The sequence below is a fragment of the Gorilla gorilla genome, chromosome 11 (assembly GCF_029281585.2).
Source record: "Gorilla gorilla gorilla isolate KB3781 chromosome 11, NHGRI_mGorGor1-v2.1_pri, whole genome shotgun sequence".
NCBI classification, from domain to species: domain Eukaryota; kingdom Metazoa; phylum Chordata; class Mammalia; order Primates; family Hominidae; genus Gorilla; species Gorilla gorilla.
The window spans coordinates 55,721,517-55,741,940 of NC_073235.2; positions in this window are offsets into that span (position 1 = coordinate 55,721,517).

Below are 20,424 nucleotides of genomic sequence, written 5' to 3' on the forward strand. Positions count from 1 at the left end.
CTTGTTTTTAAACAATACTCGAAATGCCTGCATTTAATTTTTTTTGGCACCTTAATGAACCAATATATTACAATGATACAGACAAATCAGTGCCACAGTTGCACCAATCTTTATTAGCTTTCAAATCCAATCTAGACTTGCAATTATTTCATTCCATCTCTAAGTTCTTTGTATTGAGGCAGAAAAATGAAAACAAACTCTTTGAACAATGCTAGATCTTTCTGGAGAAGAGATGTTAAGAATGTAGATATGAGGCAGGGCACAGTGGCTTAGGCCTGTAATCCCAGCATTTTGGGAGGCCGAGGCGGGCAGATCACCAGGTCAAGAGATGGAGACCATCCTGGCCAACATGATGAAACCCCGTCTCTACTAAAAGTACAAAAATTAGCTGGGCATGGTGGTGTGCACCTGTAGTCCTAGCTACTAGGGAGGCTGAGGCAGGAGAATCACTTGAACCTGGGAGGCGGAGGTTGCAGTGAGTCCAGATAGCACCACTGCACTCCACCCTGGTGACAGAGCGAGACTGTCTCAAAAAAAAACAAAAAACAAAAAAACAAAAAAAGTAGATACCGCTTGTAATTGATTACCTTGTATCCAAATCTACATGTTTGGGACAGAAAATTACTTTGACCAACTTTGTTTTTTACCAAAAAACAAGGAACTGGAGGCTGAAGGCTCTCTAAGATAGCTAGAGTATCAACTATTTTTTCCCTGTGAATGAGATAATTCTACAAGGCTCTGGTTCTGCTCTTGCTTCTGGCAACAGATCCAGTTTTCCATTATGGGTGGGGCATACACTAGCAAACATAGCTTTCATCCTGCTTCATCTCACTGTGTGAATGGAAGCTTCTATTTGAGAATTTTCCAGCTTTATACCAGAAATGTCATCACTCTCTCACCTTTTTTCTTCAAGACTTTAATCTTTTAAGTAAATAAGCAAACTGGTTCCAATATTGAAGCTTGTGACATTTGGCCAGTCACTCATCTCTAGGCTGAGCTGCTTCCTTACCCTCTGTGCCTTAGCCAGGCTATTGCTATCATATCAAAGGATCTTATCCTTTAGTCCATATTTATTAACCTTCTGGGTAAATTCTTTATATAGTGTTTAATCAGCAGCCTTTTGTAAAGTGTAAGTAAATTACAGACCACTTATCTGGGGGCAATCATCTGCCATTTTTCAGAGGAAACCAATTGGATTTCTTTTAAAACTGTTGGTAGAATGGGCCCATACAGGATACACTTAATTTAATCGCCTATTTTTGGTTGTTCTTTTATTACAAGTATGAATAGAATTTCTAGACTGCTATATACTTTCCTTTCTGCTGATGACTTGATAGTGGTCTGAAAAGCATGCATTTGGTGAGGGTCAGTCATGAAATAGTGCCTCCTAATTTCTATCTTCACAGAAAGCACTTGGCAATTAAATTCCTTGGAAAGTCTTTAAACCTCTCCTCTGTTTCACAGGTCACTGTGTCATTCAACAGAGAAAAGCACTGTAGCAGTTTTATAGGATGGCAGAGGAAGGAGCCACTCTTACAGGGAAGAGAGCAGAGAACATTGGCTAAAGCAAATGTTAATGGCTTAATGGAGTTTTACACACTCAGCACCTTTGGTACTGAGATGTCCAGTAAAATCATTTGCTCCAGTTTTCTGAGGTTATTAGAAAGCTTTGGATTCTGTACTCTAAGAAACTTGATAGAGGCATTAAATATTTGATCAAATTAATCCATATGTTGCTCCTTTCTTTCTAGCAGTCTCTGAGCGTGTGCTGGGTGGCTATGTGCGAGGGGCTACCCTAAGCAATAAATTGTCTGGCCTGCTCATTTATTCTTCTGTGCAGAAGATTAGTACCATTTTGGGAACAGAGATGGTAAAGTCAAGGACTCCGTTGGAATTTGGGGAAGAATTGTTCTTATGTTTTACTAATTTTCTTATAGAGTGACAAAGAATATTGTATATGACTCTCATTTTGGATTAGATCAGTCTGACATTCTGAGAAATATAAAAGTATTATAGGATTTTTAACTTTCAGTACAATAGTGCTGAATATTTTCCTGCACTGCACACCATTCTTAAACAGCTTCTCTTCTGACAAAAAGATGTATCTTGCAGCCCTAAATCAGCCTCTGACTGATGCTGACTTAATAATGGCATGAAGCCACAATTTTATTAGCTTTGAAATGGAAGAACCCCAAATAATTCATCATGATGTTATGAATTTAATTTCTTTTATTTTGCTCACAATGGCTGATAGAAAGCAGTCAGATACTCAGAAGTACAGTAGAGCAATCATTTCCCCCTGGAATGATTACAACTCACAATTTAAATATATATGAACACATCTAGAAATAGTTTTGAAAATTAAGAATCTATATCTTCATCCTTTCAGCAAGTTTACTGGCCGCTTTCATGTCCTCTTTATTTTCCCCTTCTATTCCACCTTTTGACACTGGCCTTAGGAAGGAAGGACATAGGCTTTTGGTCTTTCAGGAATTAAATTTGGAGACTTTTCACAAATATTACTTGTGATTACTATGAAATCCACAAGATAAGCTGCCACCTTATTAAATTATCTGAGGAAAGCCCCAGCTTTTTAAATCTTCTTGACTGATTTTCTTTATATCCATCAAAATTTCTTTTAGATTTGGACATGGGTAAGATGCTTTTCTTGATTGTCTTAACCAATGGCTGACTGGAGATATTGATTAATGCTCCTCCACTATTTTGCATGTTGGGTGTTTTTCTTCCCCTCTAAGCTCCTTCATCGGTTTTAACTATGTTTTAGCTTTTTCACCTCTAGCTAATGGAGATACTCCCAGGAATGTAGGCCGATGACATACAGGCTGGAATGGTGCCAGCAGACGCATTAGGTTTCTTCTCTCACCCCAAACCAATTGTCTTGAGTTTTCAAATGAGAATTTTGAAATTTGAACTCAGTTTAAAAAATAGAGGCAAATTAGCTCTAGAGTGTAGAGAGTTTGCATCTTTCTTGGTTTCTCACATTTATCCTTTTCTGGGGAGAGTTTACAGATGGAAAAGTGATATGATACTGATGTCAGTATGGAACAGGATTCTTATTTGAACATGATCAAAGTCATGTGGTTTAAAGATTTTGCACTGCCTTTGCATCTTATTCTTAAGAGCTTAATAAAACAGCTTAATATAATTTACAGAAAGTTTAATAGACATCAGAATAGACTATTGGGATTCTATCCTAAATGTATATACTCATAACAGCATAGATATCCTTCAGTTAACAGAATAGGGTTTTCAAAATTTATCTTGTGGAATAAATGACAAAAACACATAATTTTTCAGCTGTTACCTTTATTTTTTTCTTATTTATTATTCTCTTAGCAAAGGAACCACAGAGTTGGTTCATAATTAGGATTATTTAGACATTTAAATATAGCCATTTTTATCTGGCTATGATTTTCTTGAATTTCAAAACAGCATATTTTTCCTAGCTGGGGATAAAAGGAAAATTTACCTCTTCTTTATGCAGAGGTCCCACCAAGAAGGGGATGTTTAATTTAGTGGTCAAATTAAATTGGTTTCAGCATCTGTACTTGTAATCCTTGAGGGCCTGACCCTTGGAGACGATCTCGTCTCCCGATTGCATATGCCTTCTTATTTTTTGTGGTGCTGAGTGGCGGTTTTCAACTGCTGGAAAAAGAAATGTGAAAACGTGCACTGACCCTTGTCAATGCTCAGGAAGGATGTCAGAATAACATTAACCTTTCTTTTCAAGTTGAGCACCTGTTTTGTTTCTGTTTTGTTTTCAAATCAATTTCTATGCAACACAAATAAGTACTTTCATGTGTTCAGGAATGAATAGATTTTAGTAAAATAATCCATGGTGAAGACTTAGAAAATGATATCCGTCATGCATAGCACTGAGAATGGGTTGCAAGGTCAGGAAACCTAAACCTTAAATTCACATCTGCATAAAGCAAGCTATTTAAAAACCATATATTCACTGATATTTTATAAATTCTTGGAGCCTGCTAAGAGAGAGGTTAATTGTCATTGTCATGTGGTACCTTCTAGGTGAAAGTGTTTCATTTCTATCATTTCTTTGGTAGAAATGCTACTAAAGTGAGTTTGCTTGTTTTATTTATAGCCTTCTTCTTTTAGAACACACTCACCACAGTGAAAGTCTAGTTATAATTTAAGACCTCGCTATAATTTCAGAGAATCTTAATCTGTCTGCTCTCCTGTAAGGAAATTCATTGATTTCTGCAGTGAGTTGTATAATAGAAAAGTGACAATGCTCATAGTCATCAGCTCACTGGTGACTCATTCTGAGATGCTGGAGAAAGGCCTGAAGGTAGTACCTGAGGGGACTGGCTGACAGATTCTCAATATTTGGAATGTGGCTCTGCCACTTAATGCTCTTAATCTGCTACACCAACAGTACATTGTCTTTCTTGGCAGCACTGGCCAGCTACCCTATGTTGAGGAGGCTCATTCTGAACCAGTGGCTCCAGGAGACTCTTCTCAACTCAAGTTCTCACCAGCTTAGTGCTGTAGTTCACAGTGGTCTCTTTTACTGGTTGGGATCCCAGGGCTGCTCCCATCTGTTATGTCTCTTTGAAAAAGATAATTATAAAAGCCTTTCATTTGTGACTCCAACAAGTCACCTGTATCCCTTGACCTGTAGAATAGTTTCTGGATGGTACACAGTCAGCACTAATCAGAAATTAGAAACCGTGGCTCTCACACTACATCTGGCCTACAAATACATTTTTTGTTTGGCTTATAGAGTGTGAAATATTTCTGAATTAGTTTATAAGATTTAAAAATTAGAAGCTTCCACGTTAAAACTTTAAAGCCTAAAATCATTTTGCCTTCCTTGAAAAATAAAAATTATTGCAAAATCAGAAGGTGGCATGGTTCTTACATGGCCACCATATTTCAGTGGTGAGTGGCAATTGCTTTCTTTGCACAGGTCATATTCTCTCCGGCCTTCCACAGATCCCATACTTCTTAGGATTCTACTTGTGTTAATATTTTTTATTCCTATAGACATTCACATATATGTAGGACTTCTGCCTAAAACTCTATCTATCTAGAGGATAGTTCACAGGCTCTCAGCCTGCAGACCCATTCATGCCTTTAGAGCTATTCTGAATATAATAATACCTTATTTTTTTAAAAAAAACTGCTTGTAGTTCAATGGTCTATTTATCTGTGATCTATGATCTATTTATCTATCTATTGCATTATGTGGATTATGACTTTAATATAAACCTACTATTCCTGAACTACTTAAATTCCTAAACTACTTTTTATATATGAGCCAATGTAAAAAGAACACAGGCAGACTTAGGGGCAAATAATATATTTACATTAAATGAAGGCTAAATGCCATGTAATAGTCTCTGCATGAGGCTTCATAGCAACTTAATTTGAAAGAGAAGATGGCAGAAATGAATCATCACCTGACATTAGGTTTGTAGCAGGTCTTAGGAGCACCTGCCCAGAAGCAGTCAATGCCATGTTTCCTGGGAGGGCAGAAATTTATTTCCAGCAAAATAACATTAACTGTCACATTATATTAATTTTGCTAACTAGAATTATATTTGTATGTAGTTTCTATTTAATGTATACATTTAGTTGGATTCTACAGATGTTTAAGAATAGTTACAAAAATGTATAAAAGAAGCTTATAACTAGTTTCATGGTAGTACAATTTAAAAGTCACATAATTTAAGCCATGGTTCAGGAAAATACACACTTTTAAAAAGGGTTTACTGAATTCTCAAATTTGAAAACGTCTATTTTGATGTCATTGATTAAATTGCCTTCTCTTTATGTAGCATTAAGATTTGGTTTGCTTGATTTGAGAAGGGGTTGCATTCCATGCATTTGGGTCTCTACCCTGAAGCCCAGACCAGGAGATAGGCACCACCTGCAGAACAGGCCTGAGTTAACAAAGATGGACATGAGAAGAGTATGGATGAAGGCCAAATCTTGGGAGTTGGGAGGAAGCCACAGAAGTAATGATCAAAACTAGGCTGCAGAGTTGAATTTAGGATTGAGGTCATATGAAAGGCAATCAGTGAGAGCAGGGCTGTGGCATCCTGGGCAGCTGTTTGGTACTCTAGCTGGTCCCACCTTTATGGGTGTGAGAAGAATGCCATGTCACTGGAGTAGCCTGGCTAAAAGACACTGGAGATCAGCAGATAGACACAATGATGTTATTAGCAGGCTCTTCAGTGGAAATTCTTCTCAGGGACTAATTTAAATCTCCAAGAATTACATTAGTAAGCATCTCAAGGGAATACCATAATATCATCTACATAAGGATATTTTTTCATCTGTCTGCCTCCAAAGCATGGGTCTACTGAGCCTCATGTATTACATGTGCTCTCATATTTCCTTAAGGAGGACCTTACTGAGCTTTATGATTAGAATGCAGCACATTGTCCTGAGGTCACTTATTTCTCTCTTCACATCTAATTTTGAAAGGTCACTGGACCACAAAATAATCCTGACTATCCCATAATTGTCTGAGCCAGGCATATAAGGCTAAATTTCAATTACAGGCATATGCCATTTTATTGTACTTCATATCATTTGTTCAACAGCATGTGCTTACTTTGTGTCTCTGGGTCACATTTTGGTAATTTTAGCAATATTTCAAACTTCTTGTTAGTATTATATCTGCTATGGTGATGTGTTATCAGTGTTATCAGTGTTATCAGTGTTATCAGTGATAATCTGTTATCAGTGATCTCTGATGTTACTGTCATAATTGCTTGGAGCACCATGAGCTGCACTCATGTAGTATGGGAAACTGAATTAATAAACATGTGTGTGTTTAGACTGATCCACCAACAACAGGCAGTTGCCCTCTGTCTCTTCTTCTCCTCAGGCCACTCTATTCTGAGACATAACAATATTGAAATGAGGTCAATTAATAACTCTACAATGGCCTCTAAGTATACTCAGTGGCCCAGTTCAGGTTTTTGACTTTGCTGCGCGAAAGAATTTGAGAGTGAGTCCAAAGTAAAAGTAAGCAAGAGAGTTTATTACAAAGCGAAAGTACACTCTGATGGCTGCTCAAAGTGGGATGCTCAAAGGTGAGACAGCACCAACTGACACATGGGAAACTCTCCTTATGGGAGTCTTACATGATTCTTCTTGAAGGGGTTGGAAGAAGTGCTGCTATTAAGCATGCTCTGGGTGGTCTGCTGGCAGCACATGTGCTGTGGCTGTATATGCTAGTACATGTATCGCATGCCTCACTGGCATCTTAAATCTCCACCCAGGGGCATCTTTTTTACTATTATAGTGAGCATAGGTCAGCCCAAGGTAACTAATCATGAATTTCTGCACTTGTGTGAATCTGGGGATTTTCCCTTCTGTTCTTCCACTTCCTTGCTAAAGGATGGTCTAACCATGAACCCAGGATGTGGTTTGTGCACTGTCAGGTGGTTTGTTCTCTTCATCGTTTAGCAAGTTTATTCCCCTTTAAGGGAGGCTATGACCACCCTATCTAACCGACCTCATAAGTACTCAAGTAAAAGGAAGAGGCACACATATCTCACTTTAAATCACAAGCTGGAAATGATTAAACTTAATGAAAAAGCATGTTCAAAGCTGAGATAGACTGAAAGCTAGGCCTCTTGTGCCAAGCAGTCAAGTTGTGAATGCAAAGGAAAAGATCCTGAAGAAAATTAAAGGTGCTACCTTAGTGAGCACATAAATGACAGAAAGTGAAGTCATTTTATGCCTGATATGGAGGAAGTTTTGGTGGTCTGGATTGAAGATCAAACCAGCCACAAAATTCCCTTAAGCCAAAACCTAATATAGAACAAGGCCTTAACTCTCTTCAGTTCTTTGAAGGCTGAGAGAAGTGAGGAACCTTCAGAAGAAAAGTTTGAAGCTAACAGAGGTTGGTTCATGAAGTTAAGGAAAGAAAATGTCTCCATAACATAAAAGTGCAAGGTGAAGCAGCAAATGCTGACATAGAAGCTGGAGCAAGAGATCCAGAAGATCTAGCTAAGATCATTGATGAAGGTGGCTACACTAAACAACAGGTTTTTGATGTAGATGGAACAGCTTTATATTGGAAAAAGAGGCCATCTAGGACTTTCATAGCTAGAGAAGAGAAGTCAGAGACTGGCTTCAAAGCTTTAAAGGACAAGCTGACTTTCTTGTTGGGGGCTAATGCAGCTGGTGACTATAAGTTGAAAACAACACTCATTTACCATTCCCCAAATCCTAGGACCCTTAAGAATTATGCTAAATCTCTTTTCCTTGCATGTGCTCTATGAATGGAGCAACAAGGCCTGTATGACAGCATGTATGTTTACAGTATGGTTTGCTGAATATTTTAAGCTGACTGTTGAGACCTACTGCTAAAAAAAAAAATTCCTTTAAGAATATTATTGATCATTGACAATGTTCCTGGTGACCCAAGAGCTATGATGGAGATGCACAAGGAGATCAATGTTAGTTTCTTGTCTGGTAACACAACATTCATTCTGCAGCCCATAGATCAAGGAGTAATTATTACTTTCAGGTGTTATTATTTAAGAAATACATTTCATAAGGCTATAGGTATAATTCCTCTGATGTACCTGAGCAAAGTAAATTGAAAACTTTCTGGAAAGGATTAACCATTCTAGATGCCATTAAGAAGATTTGTGATTCATGGCAAGGAGTCAAATATCACCATTAATAGGATTTTGGAAGAAGTTAGTTCCAACACTCATTGAAAACTTCAGGAGTTTCAAGACTTCAATGGAGGAAGTAACTGCAGATGTGGTGGAAATAGCAAAAGAACTAGAATTAGAAGTGGAGCCTGAAGTTGTAACTGAATTTCTGTAATCTTATGGTTAAACTTGAACTGATGAGGAGTTGCTTCTTATGGATGAGCAAATAAAATACATTTTTTCCTCTTAAAAATTTTTTTGGGTACATAGTAGCTATATATATTTATGGGGTACATGAGATATTTGATACAGACATACAATGTATAATAATTACATCAGGGTAAATGGGGTATTCATCACCTCAAGCATTTATTCTTTCTTTGTGTTAGAAAGAATCCAGTCATCTTTTTGTTATTTAAAAATATACAATAAATTATTGTTGCCTGTAATCACCTATTATGCTATCAAATACTAGATCTTATTCATTCCACCTGACTATATTTTTGTACCCATTAGCCATCCCCACTACCCCTCTCAGCCTCTGGTAACCATCATCCTACTGTCTGTCTCTATGAGTTCAATTATTTTAAATTTTTAGCTCCTACCAATAGTTGAGAACATGCAAAGTTTTTCTTTATGTGCCTGGCTTATTTCACTTAACATAATGACCTCCACTTCCATCCATGTTGTTGCAAATGATTGATAGAATCTCATTTTTTTAATGGCTAAATGGGACTCCGCTGTGTATATGTACCACATTTTCTTTATCCATTCATCTGTCAAGAGCCACATAGGTTGATTCCAAATCTTGGTTATTGAGAATAGTGCTGCGACAAACATAGGGGTGCAGGTATCTCTTTGATATAATAATTTCTTTTTTTGGGGGTATATATACCTAGCATTGGGATTGCTGGATAATATGGTAGTTCTATTTTTAATTTTTGAGAAAACTCAAAACTATTCTCCATAGTGATTGTACTAATTTACATTCCCACCACCAGTGTATGACAATTCCCTTTTCTCCACAATCTTGCCAGAATTTGTTTTTGCCTGTTTTTTGGATAAAAAACCATTTTAACTGGGATGAGATGATGTCTCATTGTAGTTTTGATTTGCATTCCTCTGATGATCAGTGATATTGAGCAGCTTTTCATATACCTGTTTGCCATTTGCATGTCTTCTTTTTGGGAAATATCTATTCAGGTCTTTTGCTCATTTTTAAATCTGATTATTAAATTTTTTCTTATTGTTTCAGCTCCTTATATATTCTGACTATTAATCCTTTGTCAGACGGGTAGCTTACAAATATTTTCTCTAATTCTGTGGGTGGTTCTCTTCACTTTTTTGATCATTTATTTGCTGTGCAGAAGCTTTTTAACTTGATGTTATCCCATTTGTCCATTTTCACTTTGTTTGCCTGTGCTTGTGGGGTATTACTGAAGGAATCTTCACCTAGTTCAGTATCCTGGACAGTTTCCCCAGTGTTTTCTCTTTGAGTTTTACAGTTTGATGTCTTAGATTTAAGTCTTTAATCCATTTTGATTTGAGTTTTATATATGGCAAGAGATAAGGGTCTATTTTCATTCTTCCGCATATGGATATCCAGTTTCCCCAGCATTATTTATTGACAAGACTGTCTTTTCCCCAGTGTATTGCTCTTGGCACCTTTGTAGAAAATGAGTTCACTGTAGGTGTGTAGATTTCTCTGTGGGTTCTCTGTTCTGCTCCATTAGTCTATGTGTCCATTTTTATGCCAGTATCATGCTGTTTTGGTTACTATAGGTTACTATAGCTCTGCAGTATAATTTGAAGTTAGGTGATGTGATTCCTCCAGTTTTGCTCATTTTGCTCAGAATGCTTTTGGCTATTCTGAGTCTTTTGTAATTCTATATAAATGTTAAGATTGCTTTTTCTATTGCTGTGAAGAATTTCATTGGTATTTTGACAGGGATTGTGTTGAATCTGCAGATTGCTTTGATTAGTATGAACATTTTAACAATATTGATCCTTCCAATCCTTGCACATGGAATATCTTTCCATTTTTTTAGTGTCCTGTTCAATTACCTTCAATGTTTTATAGTTTTCTTTGTAGAAGTCTTTCACTTTGGCAACTTTATTCCTAGGTATTTTATTTTATTTGTAGTTATTGTAAATGGGATTACTTTCTTAATTTCTTTTTCAGATTTTTCACTGTTGGCATATAGAAATGCTACAGATTTTAGTATGGTGATTTTGTGTATTGCAACTTTACTGAATTTATCAGTTCTAATGTTTTTTTGTTGTTGGCATTTTTAGTTTTTTTCAAACATAAGAACCCATCATCTGCAGGCAAGAATAATTTGCCATCTTCCTTTCCAATTTGGACGTGCTTTATTTCTTTCTGTAGTCTGATTGCTCTAGCTAGGACTTTCACAGCAATATTGAATAACAGTGGTAAAACTGAGCATTGTTTTCTTATTCCAGATCTTAGAGAAAAGGCTTTCAGTTTTTGCCCGTTCAGTGATACTATGGGTCTGTTTCATATGGCTTTTATTGCATGGAGGTATGGTCTTTCTATTCTTTGTATTTTGAGTGTTTTTAACAAGAAGCGATGCTGAATTTTATCAAATGCTCTTTCAGCATCAGTTGAAATAATCTTGTGGTTTTTATCCTTCACTCTGTTCATATGACATATCACATTGATTTGTGTATGTTGAACTATTCTTGTATTCCTTGGATAAGTCACACTTAGTCATGATGAATAATCTTTTTAATGTATTGTTAAATTTAGTTTGCTAGTATTATGAGGATTTTTGCATCAGTGTTAAACAAAAATATTGGCCTACAGCTTTCTTTTTTTTTGATGTGTCTTTGCCTGGTTTGGTATCAGGTTAATATTGGCCTCATAGAATGAGTTTGGAAGTATTGCCTCTATTTTTCAGAATAGTTTGAGTAGTTTTGGTATTAGTTCTCTTTTAAATGTTCAGTAAATATCAGCAGTGAAGCCTTCAGGTCTGTGGCTTTTCTTTACAGGGAGACTGTGTTACAGCGCCAATCTCATTACTTGTTACTGATCTGTTCAGATTTTGGACTTCTTCCTGGTTCAATCTTGGTAGGTTGGTTATCTAGCAACCATTTATCCATTTCTTCTAGGTTTTTCCAATTTGTTGGCATATAGTTGCTTATCTTAACCTCTAATAGTCCTTTAAACTTCTGTTTTGTAAGTTGTAATGTTTCCTCTTTCATCTCTGATTTTATTTGGATCTTCTCTCTTTTTTTCTTAGTTCTGTGGGCTAAAGATTAATCAATTTTGTTTATTTTTTTAAAATCAACTTTTTAGACTGATTTGAGACTCCAGTCTCTCACACGGCTGGCTCTGTGTGAATTATTCTTTCTGTGTTGCAATTTCCCTGTCTTAATAAATTGGCTTTGTCTAGGCAGTGGGCAAGGTGAACCCATAGGGTGGTTACAAAGTTGGGGGCTCATCCAGGATTGCTCTTGTGGCTACCTGCTTGTGGTTCAGTAGCCCTGCCTCTGGTGATAGATCAGAGGCCAGTTGAAGTATCCACTTTGTACTGTTGGTCTTGGGGGCTCACTCTGATACTGTCTGTACTGGCAAGGTGCTGCCAACCCAGTGTGCATGGATTTAGTTGCAATATAGAAATAGACCTGGGGAGACATCCCATAATTGTAACCCTATCACAGGATGTTTGTCTGTAGCTTCATGGCGAGGTTTATGTAACTGCAGCCCTATCACATTGTGTCTGTCTGTAGGCTGGTCATAGGGTATCTGTCTGTAGTCCAGTCATGGAGTGTCTGTAGCTGTAGCCCCATTACAGGGTGTCTGTAATGAGTATCCTAGGTGCTGCCAATGCCTTCTTCCTTCTCCTGATTGGTTTGGGTCCTTAGGGGATCTTGGGTTTTCTGTAGCCCCATGATGGGGTGTCTGTCTTTGTTCACATCCTTCAGGGTTTTCAGTTGGCGCTCCCTAATTAGTAGGAAGAGTCTTGATTCAGGAGACTTCTCCTCAATCAGAAAGATTTCAGGGAGATTTCCAGACAAAGAACAGGAGAATACTTAGAAAGGGATACTCTTAAAGTTCTTGGTTAGGGATCTTGATTTGGAAGGCCTTCTGTCCGTCTTGTCTTTGTGTGTGTTTGTATATGTGGAGGGGATCTCAAAAGGAATTGCTGATGGAAGTCCAGCAGGCCTAACTCAGAAAACCCTCCTTATTTGTCTGATCCATTCGGTGAGCTCTGAAGAAAGCTCAGCAGGCCTGACTAGGGGAGACTATCCACTCTTCGTCTCGCCCAGAGAGCACTCATTGAATTACCAGTTGGATCAAAACCAACAGGGACCAATGGGAGAAAGTTTGAGACTTGCCACATCAGTACTGGGTGCTAAACAAGGTGACTAGTATCTGTTTTGTTATGTGCATTTTGCTTTGGCTGGGATGGAAAATGCTAATTTTGTTGCCCATGCAGCTTTGGGCAGTATCTTGCAAAATTGAGAAACTTTTGCCTATGTTTCCATAAAACAGAAAAGGATGATTTTCTTTTTGAAGGTGGCTTGACCTCCATAGCTATGGCACAGTGAGCTGGGTCCTTCAAACGCTACTCCATTTTCCTGGAAGCTGCAGAGAAAGGGAGCCCAGAAACCTGGTATACCAGCAAAATGTGTAAAAAATTCTTACAAGCCAAGTTTGTGTGTGTGTGTGTGTGTGTGTGTGTGTGTGTGTGTGTGTGTGTAGGTGGTAAATGTCACTATTTGTCTCTTCTGCAAGTATCTGATTAATTGAAAAAAGGATTTGTGAGACTAGTCTTAGGCTGTAGCAAATCTGGTGCACTCTATTCTATGATACCCCTCTCCCCCTTATAGAAAGAATTTGTCTTTCTGTAATGGGGAGAGGGGTATCATAGAATAGTATGTGAGTTTAGGATCCCTGTAAGCCTGCTTTTCAAGCCAGCCTGACAGGCTGGTCAGTTATGAACTTTGCTGTGGGTGCCTGAAACCAATACCAGATGAAATTTCTCCATCTTGTTTTGTGTCCTTAAGAGCTTAACCTTGTGACCATGTGGGGATACTTGTTGTGGTTTCACCATCCAGAGGACAGCAATTTGGGGGCTCATGTCACAGTCAGCCCTAGAAATTATCTTGAACAATTAAAAGCCTTTGCAAACTTGAAACTGGCTGCTCTAGATTTCTGGGAAAAGCAATAGAAACTGCTCAATGCTGTGTAGCTCAGTAGCTAAGCCTTTATCTTTTGATAATGGTGGCCCAGGTTTAATTCGCAGCTTCTGGAATGATTCTGTTCTGGCTTATTATTTGTGCAACTGCCATTTATTGAGCTTCCCACCCACACCCATCATGGATAGCTTCTGATTTCCTGTCTTGAATTTTCCTTTCTCTGAACTATGCTTTAGGAGATTCCAAATCTAGAAAGAAAGAAAGAAAGGAAAAGGAAAAGGAAAAGGAAGGGAAAGGGGAAGGAAAGAAACTGCTTACTATATCTCTTTGAGACACCATATACATCCATGGTTAAGCCATAATCTTAGTTAAAACTTATTAATTTCATGTGGGAAGTTACCTGTGATAGAATTCAAAAGGCAGAAATATTGACTGTCCTGGCTAGAAGTCTGGTAATAAGAGATTTTAGAAGATTTTTTAAAGAGAGCTCTATGGTTAAAATGTGCTTTATTAAAAATGGATATCCAAGCTATATGTATTTAGAAGGACTTAATTTTTTTCCTCTTGTTGAATCATGTTTTTCTGAAAAAAGTGTTTCTTCTCAGTCAGCTGAATTGTTTTTCTCCATTTTATCTTCTTGCCACTGTTGATGCCCACGTGGGAGAACCTAAGATAATTATTAACAGCCTGGGACTCCTGGGGAAAAACAGAGGAGGCACCACAGACCCCATTCTGGGAAAAACTGTTTTCCTCATGGAACCCCAGGAATTGAAGGAAAATAAATCCCTCAAAATCTAAGGCTCTGTTCTGTTTTGCATTGCATTAGCTGATGGTTTTGACTTTTGGGATTATCGAAAATTACTTTGCGTTATGGGAGAGTTTTCAGTCTTGGTGTGTAATAATTAGGTAGAAAATGTACTTTAAGGGATGGCTAATATCAGTTGTGGAGGTATATTTGACTCTTTACATGCTTGGATCAGAGAAGCATGCTCTTGGTCACCTGGGTGATATGCAAACATCCCCACCCTCCACTGAGAGATGAGACACCAATGGGTGATGGGCTGATTACAAAATAGGCTGATTGGCTTTGGGTTGCCTGTAATGGAATGCATGGTAGAAGGACTGCACTATCTTCTCCCATAGGATTTCCCTCCTTCTGGGGGATCCAGGATCCAGGATCCAGTATAAAATGGCACCCTTAATTCTAGGGATCTGTTTTACCCACTTTGGAGCATTAGATTCTAGATATGGCCTGGGGACATGTGGAGTTAACCATGCCCCTAGCTATGCTGAAAGCAGTCAGACCTTATCTACACTTCTGTCTGATATTCTAGGCCCCACACCTGGTATATAATTAAACTTGTTTACTTATCAGATTTTTCATCAAAAATAAAAGTTGCTAAGAGTTAACATTGTAACATGTAATTCAGACTACTGGAGAAACAGTTTTAACATACAAGGTGTGTAAAGGAAGCAGAATGTGTTTTTGCAAGTAGACTATAAGAAGGCATGGGAATGTGGTTTTTGCCTGGTTTAGAAAGTTAGAGGATTGCTCTAATTTAAAATAAAGTTGAAGGTTTAGGCAAGTTGAATAGGGCTTGTGAAGGGTTGATCTTGCAAAGCATGTTCTGTGGGTATGAGCAAGTTGGACAAGATTTGAAGGGGATTATTTCATTTTTTTTCATAGTCATTGAACATTAAAATGAAAGCACACTGATGCAGGGTGAGAATCTGAGCCCATGTACCTGAATAACAGGGTTTTCTTAGAAAATTGATCTGTTTAATGGAAAATTGTATAGGGTTCTAAAAGATTTATGAAAATCTTACGTTATGGTCAAATGAATTAAAATTGGATAGATTTATACAATTTTATTAAAAACTAGCATTATTATTAAAGATGCACTAATGCAAACATGAAATTTGGTTTTCCCTCTTGAAAACTATTTTTATGTACTATTGAGAAAAAATGAAAGATTTTTGTTTGTTTTTAAAGTAAACTACAAAAAAAGTTGGGGGGAAGGGAATGAGAAGAGACAGATTCAGTTGGCCTCATGCTATCTACATTGGGTCTTGTTTGGAAAGCTGTCTCCTCTATCAGAGTAAAGGTTTTTCTTTTCTATCATTTTGGAGTTCTCATTTTGTTCAGATGAATGACTTATGATGACCTGGGATTCTATTTTGTGATATCCAGTGTTTTAAACCTTTGATATCTGACAAACTTCCCCAAATCAAATTATAAATTGTGTTTCTGAAGAGGGGCCAAGATGGCCAAATAGAAACAGCTCTTGTCTGCAGCTCCCATTGAGACCAATGCAGAAGGTGGGTGATTTCTGCATTTCCAACTGAGGTACCAAGTTTATCTCACTGGAACTGGTTAGGCAGTGGGTACAACCCACGGAGTGTGAGCAGAAGCAGGGCGGGGTGTCGCTTCACCTGGGAAGTCCAAGGAGCTCCCTCCCCCAGCCAAGGGAAGCCATGAAGGACTGTGCAACTAAGCCCAGATGCTACGCTTTTCCCATGGTTTTTGTCTGGAGATCAGGACTGGGGTTCCAGGTGCCACTGGGTACAAAAAATACCTTTGCAGTTAGCTTGGTGCCTGCCCAAACAGCCACGCAGTTTTGTGCTTGAAACCCAGGTGCCTGGTGGTGATCCTATACCTGGAACCCCAGCAAGACAGAACTGTTCACTGCCTTGGAAAGGGAGCTGAAGCCAGGGAGTCAAGTGGTCTCATTCAGTGGGTCCTGCTCCCATGGAGCCCAGCAAGCTAAGAACCACTGGCTTGAAATTCTCACTGCCAGCAGCAGTCTGGAGTCCACCTGGGATGATTGAGCTTGGTGTGGGGATGGGCATCCACCATTACTGAGGCTTTAGTAGGCTGTTTTCCCCTGACAGTGCTAAGGAGACTGAGAGGTCTGAACTGGGCAGAATTTGTGTGGCAAAGCCGCTGTGACCAGACTGCTTCTCTAGATTCCTCCTCACTGGGCAGGGGATCTCTGAAGGAAATGCAGCAGCCCCAGTCAGGGGCCTACAGATAAAGCTCTCATCTTCCTGGGACAGGGAACCTGGAGAAAGGGGCAGCTGTGGGCACAGCTTCCTCAGACTTAATTTTTCTTGCCTGGTAGCTCTGAAGAGAGCAGCTGATCCTGACAAGGGGGATTCTCCCAGCACAGCACACCAGCTTTGCTAAGGGACAGACTGCCTCCTCAATGGGTCCCTGACCCCTGTGCCTCTTGACTGGGAGAGGCCTCCCAACAGGAGTTGCCAGACACCTCATACAGGAGAGCTCTGGCTGCCATCAGGCTGGTGCCCCTCGGGCACAAAGCTCTCAGAGGAAGGATCAGGTAGCAATCTTTGCTGTTCTGCACCCTCCACTGGTATTACCCAGGTGAACAGGGTCTGGAATGGACCTTCAGCGAACTGCAGCAGACCTGAAGAAAAGGGCCTGACTGTTAGAAGAAAAACTAACAAACAGAAAGCAACAACAATATCAACAGAAAAGACCTCCCCCACTCCCAGCACACACAAACTCCATCCAAAGTTTATCAGCCTCAAAGATCAAAGGTGGATAAATCCATGAAGATGAGGAAAAACCAGTGCGAAAACACTGAAAATTCCAAAAACCAGAATGCCTCTTCTTCTTCAAATGATTGTAACTTCTCTCTAGCAAGGGCATAAAACTGGATGGAGAATGAGATTGATGAATTGACAGAAGTAGGCTTCAGAAGGTGGGTAATAACAAATTCTTCTGAGCTAAAGGAGCATGTTCTAACCTAATGCAAGCAGGCTAAGAACCTTGATAAAAGGTTACAGGAAATGCTAACTAGAATACACAGTTTAGAGAACAACATAAATGATCTGATGGAGCTGAAAAACACAGAATAAGAACTTCGTAAAGCATACACAAGTATCAATAGCTTAATTGATCAAGCAGAAGGAAGAATATCAGAAATTGATGATCACCTTGCTGAAATAAGGTGTGAAGACAAGATTGGAGAAAAAAGGAAAAAAAAAAGTGAACAAAGCCTCCAAGAAATATGGGACTATGTGAAAAGACTAAACCTACGATTGATTGGTATGCCTGAAAATGACGGGGAGAATGGAATCAACTTGAAAAACATACTTCAGGATATTATCCAGGAGAACTTCCCCAACCTAGCAAGACAGGCCAAAATTCAAATTCAGAAATTACAGAGAACACCACTAAGATAGTCCTCGAAGAGATCAAGCCCAAGACACATAGTCATCAGGTTCTGAAAGGGTGAAACAAACGAAAAACTGTTAAGGGCAGCCAGAGAGAAAGGTCAGGTCACCTCAAAGGAAGTCCATCACAGTAACAGCGAATCTCTCTGCAGAAACCCCACAAGCAAGAAGAGAGTGGGGGCCAATATTCAGCATTCTTAAAGAAAACAATTTTCAACCCAGAATTTCATATCCAGCCAAACTAAGCTTCATAAGTGAAGGAGAAGTAAAACACTTTACAAACAAGCAAATGCTGAGGGATTTTGTCACCACCAGCCCTGCTTACAAGAGCTCCTGAAGAAAACACTAAATATGGAAAGGAAAAACTGGCAACAGCCACTGCAAAAACATCCCAAAATATAAAGACCAATGACACCATAAAGAAACTGCAACAACGAATGTGCAAAATAACCAGCTGGCATCATGATGAAAGGATCAAATTCATACATAACAATGTTAACCTTAAATGCAAACGGGCTAAATACCTCAATTAAAAGACACATGCTGTTAAATTGGATAAAGTGCCAAGACCCATCACGGTTCTGTATTCAAGAGACCCATCTCACATGCAAAGACACACATAGGCTCAAAATGAAGGGATGGATGAATATTTACCAAGCAAATGGAAAGAGAAAAAAAGCAGGGGTTGCAATCCTAGTCTCTGATAAAACAGGCTTTAAACCAACAAAGATCAAAAAATAAAAAAAGCATTACATAATAGTAAGGGGATCAATGCAACAAGAGCTAACTATCCTAAATAATATGCACCCAATACAGAAGCACCTAGATTCATAAAGTTCTTAGAGACCTACAAAGAGACTTAGATTCTCACATAATAATAGTGGGAAACTTTAACACCCCACTGACAATATTAGGAAGATCAACAAAACAGAAAATTAGCAAGCATATTCAGGACTTGAAATCAACTCTGGATCAAGTGGACCTAACAGACACCTACAGAATTCTCCACCCCAAATCAACAGAATATACATTCTTCTCAGTGCCATATGGCAGGTATTCTAATATCTACTAAATAATTGGAAATAAAACATTCCTCAGCAAATGCAAAAGAATGGAAATCATAACTAACAGTCCCTCAGACCACAGTGCAATCAAATTAGAACTCAGGGTTAAGAAACTCACTCAAAACTGCACAACTACATGGAAATTGAAAGATATTTCCACTGAATGATAAATAAAATTAAGGCAGAAATCAAGAAGTGATAACAGGAAAATTTATAGCACTGAATGCCCACATCAGAAGCTAGAAAGATCTCAGTTGACACACTAACATCACAATTAAAATAACTAGACAAGCAGGAGCAAACACATTCAAAAGCCAGCAGAATACAAGAAGTAACTAAGATCAGAGCAGAAATGAAGGATATTGAGACACAAAAAACGCTTCAAAAAATCAGTGAATCCAGGAGGTGGTTTTTTGAAAATATTAACAAAATACATAGACCACTATCTAAACTAATAAAGAAGCAAAGAGAAGAATCAAATAGAGACAATAAAAATGATAAAGAGGATATCACCATTGATCCCATAGAAATACAAACTACCATCAGAAAATACGATAAACAGCCCTATGTAACTAAACTAAAAAATCTGGAAGAAATGGATAAATTCCTGGACACATACACCCTCCCAGGACTAAACCAGGAAGAAGATGAGTGCCTGAATAGACCAATAACAAGTTCTGAAATTCAGGCAGTAATTGATAGCCTGCTAACTAAAAAGAGCCTAGAATGAGACAGATTCACAGCCGAATTATACCGGAGGTACAAAGAGGAGCTGGTACCATTCCTTCTGAAACTATTCCAAACAAAAGAAAAAGAGGGACTCCTCACTAACTCATTTCATGAGGCCAGCATCATCTTGATACCAAAACATGGTGGAGACAGAACAAGAAAAGAAAATTTTAGGCCAACATCCCTGATGAAAATCGATGTGAAAATCCTCAATAAAATACTGACAAACCAAATCCAGCAGCACATCACAAAGCTTATCCACCACGATCAAGTCAGCTTCATTCCTGGGGTGCAAGGCTGGTTCAACATACACAAATTAATAAATATAATTTATCACATAAACAGAAAAAAGGGCAAAAACCGCTTGATTATTGTAATAGATGCAGAAAAAGCGTGAGATAAAATTCAACATCGCTTTATGTTAAAAACCCTCGGCCGGGCGTGGTGGCTCAGCCTGTAATCCCAGCACTTTGGGAGGCCGAGGAGGGCAGATCATGAGGTCAGGAGATCGCGACCATCCTGGCTAACACGGTGAAACGCCGTCTCTACTAAAAAAATACAAAAAAATTAGCTGGGCGTGGTGGTGGGTGCCTGTAGTC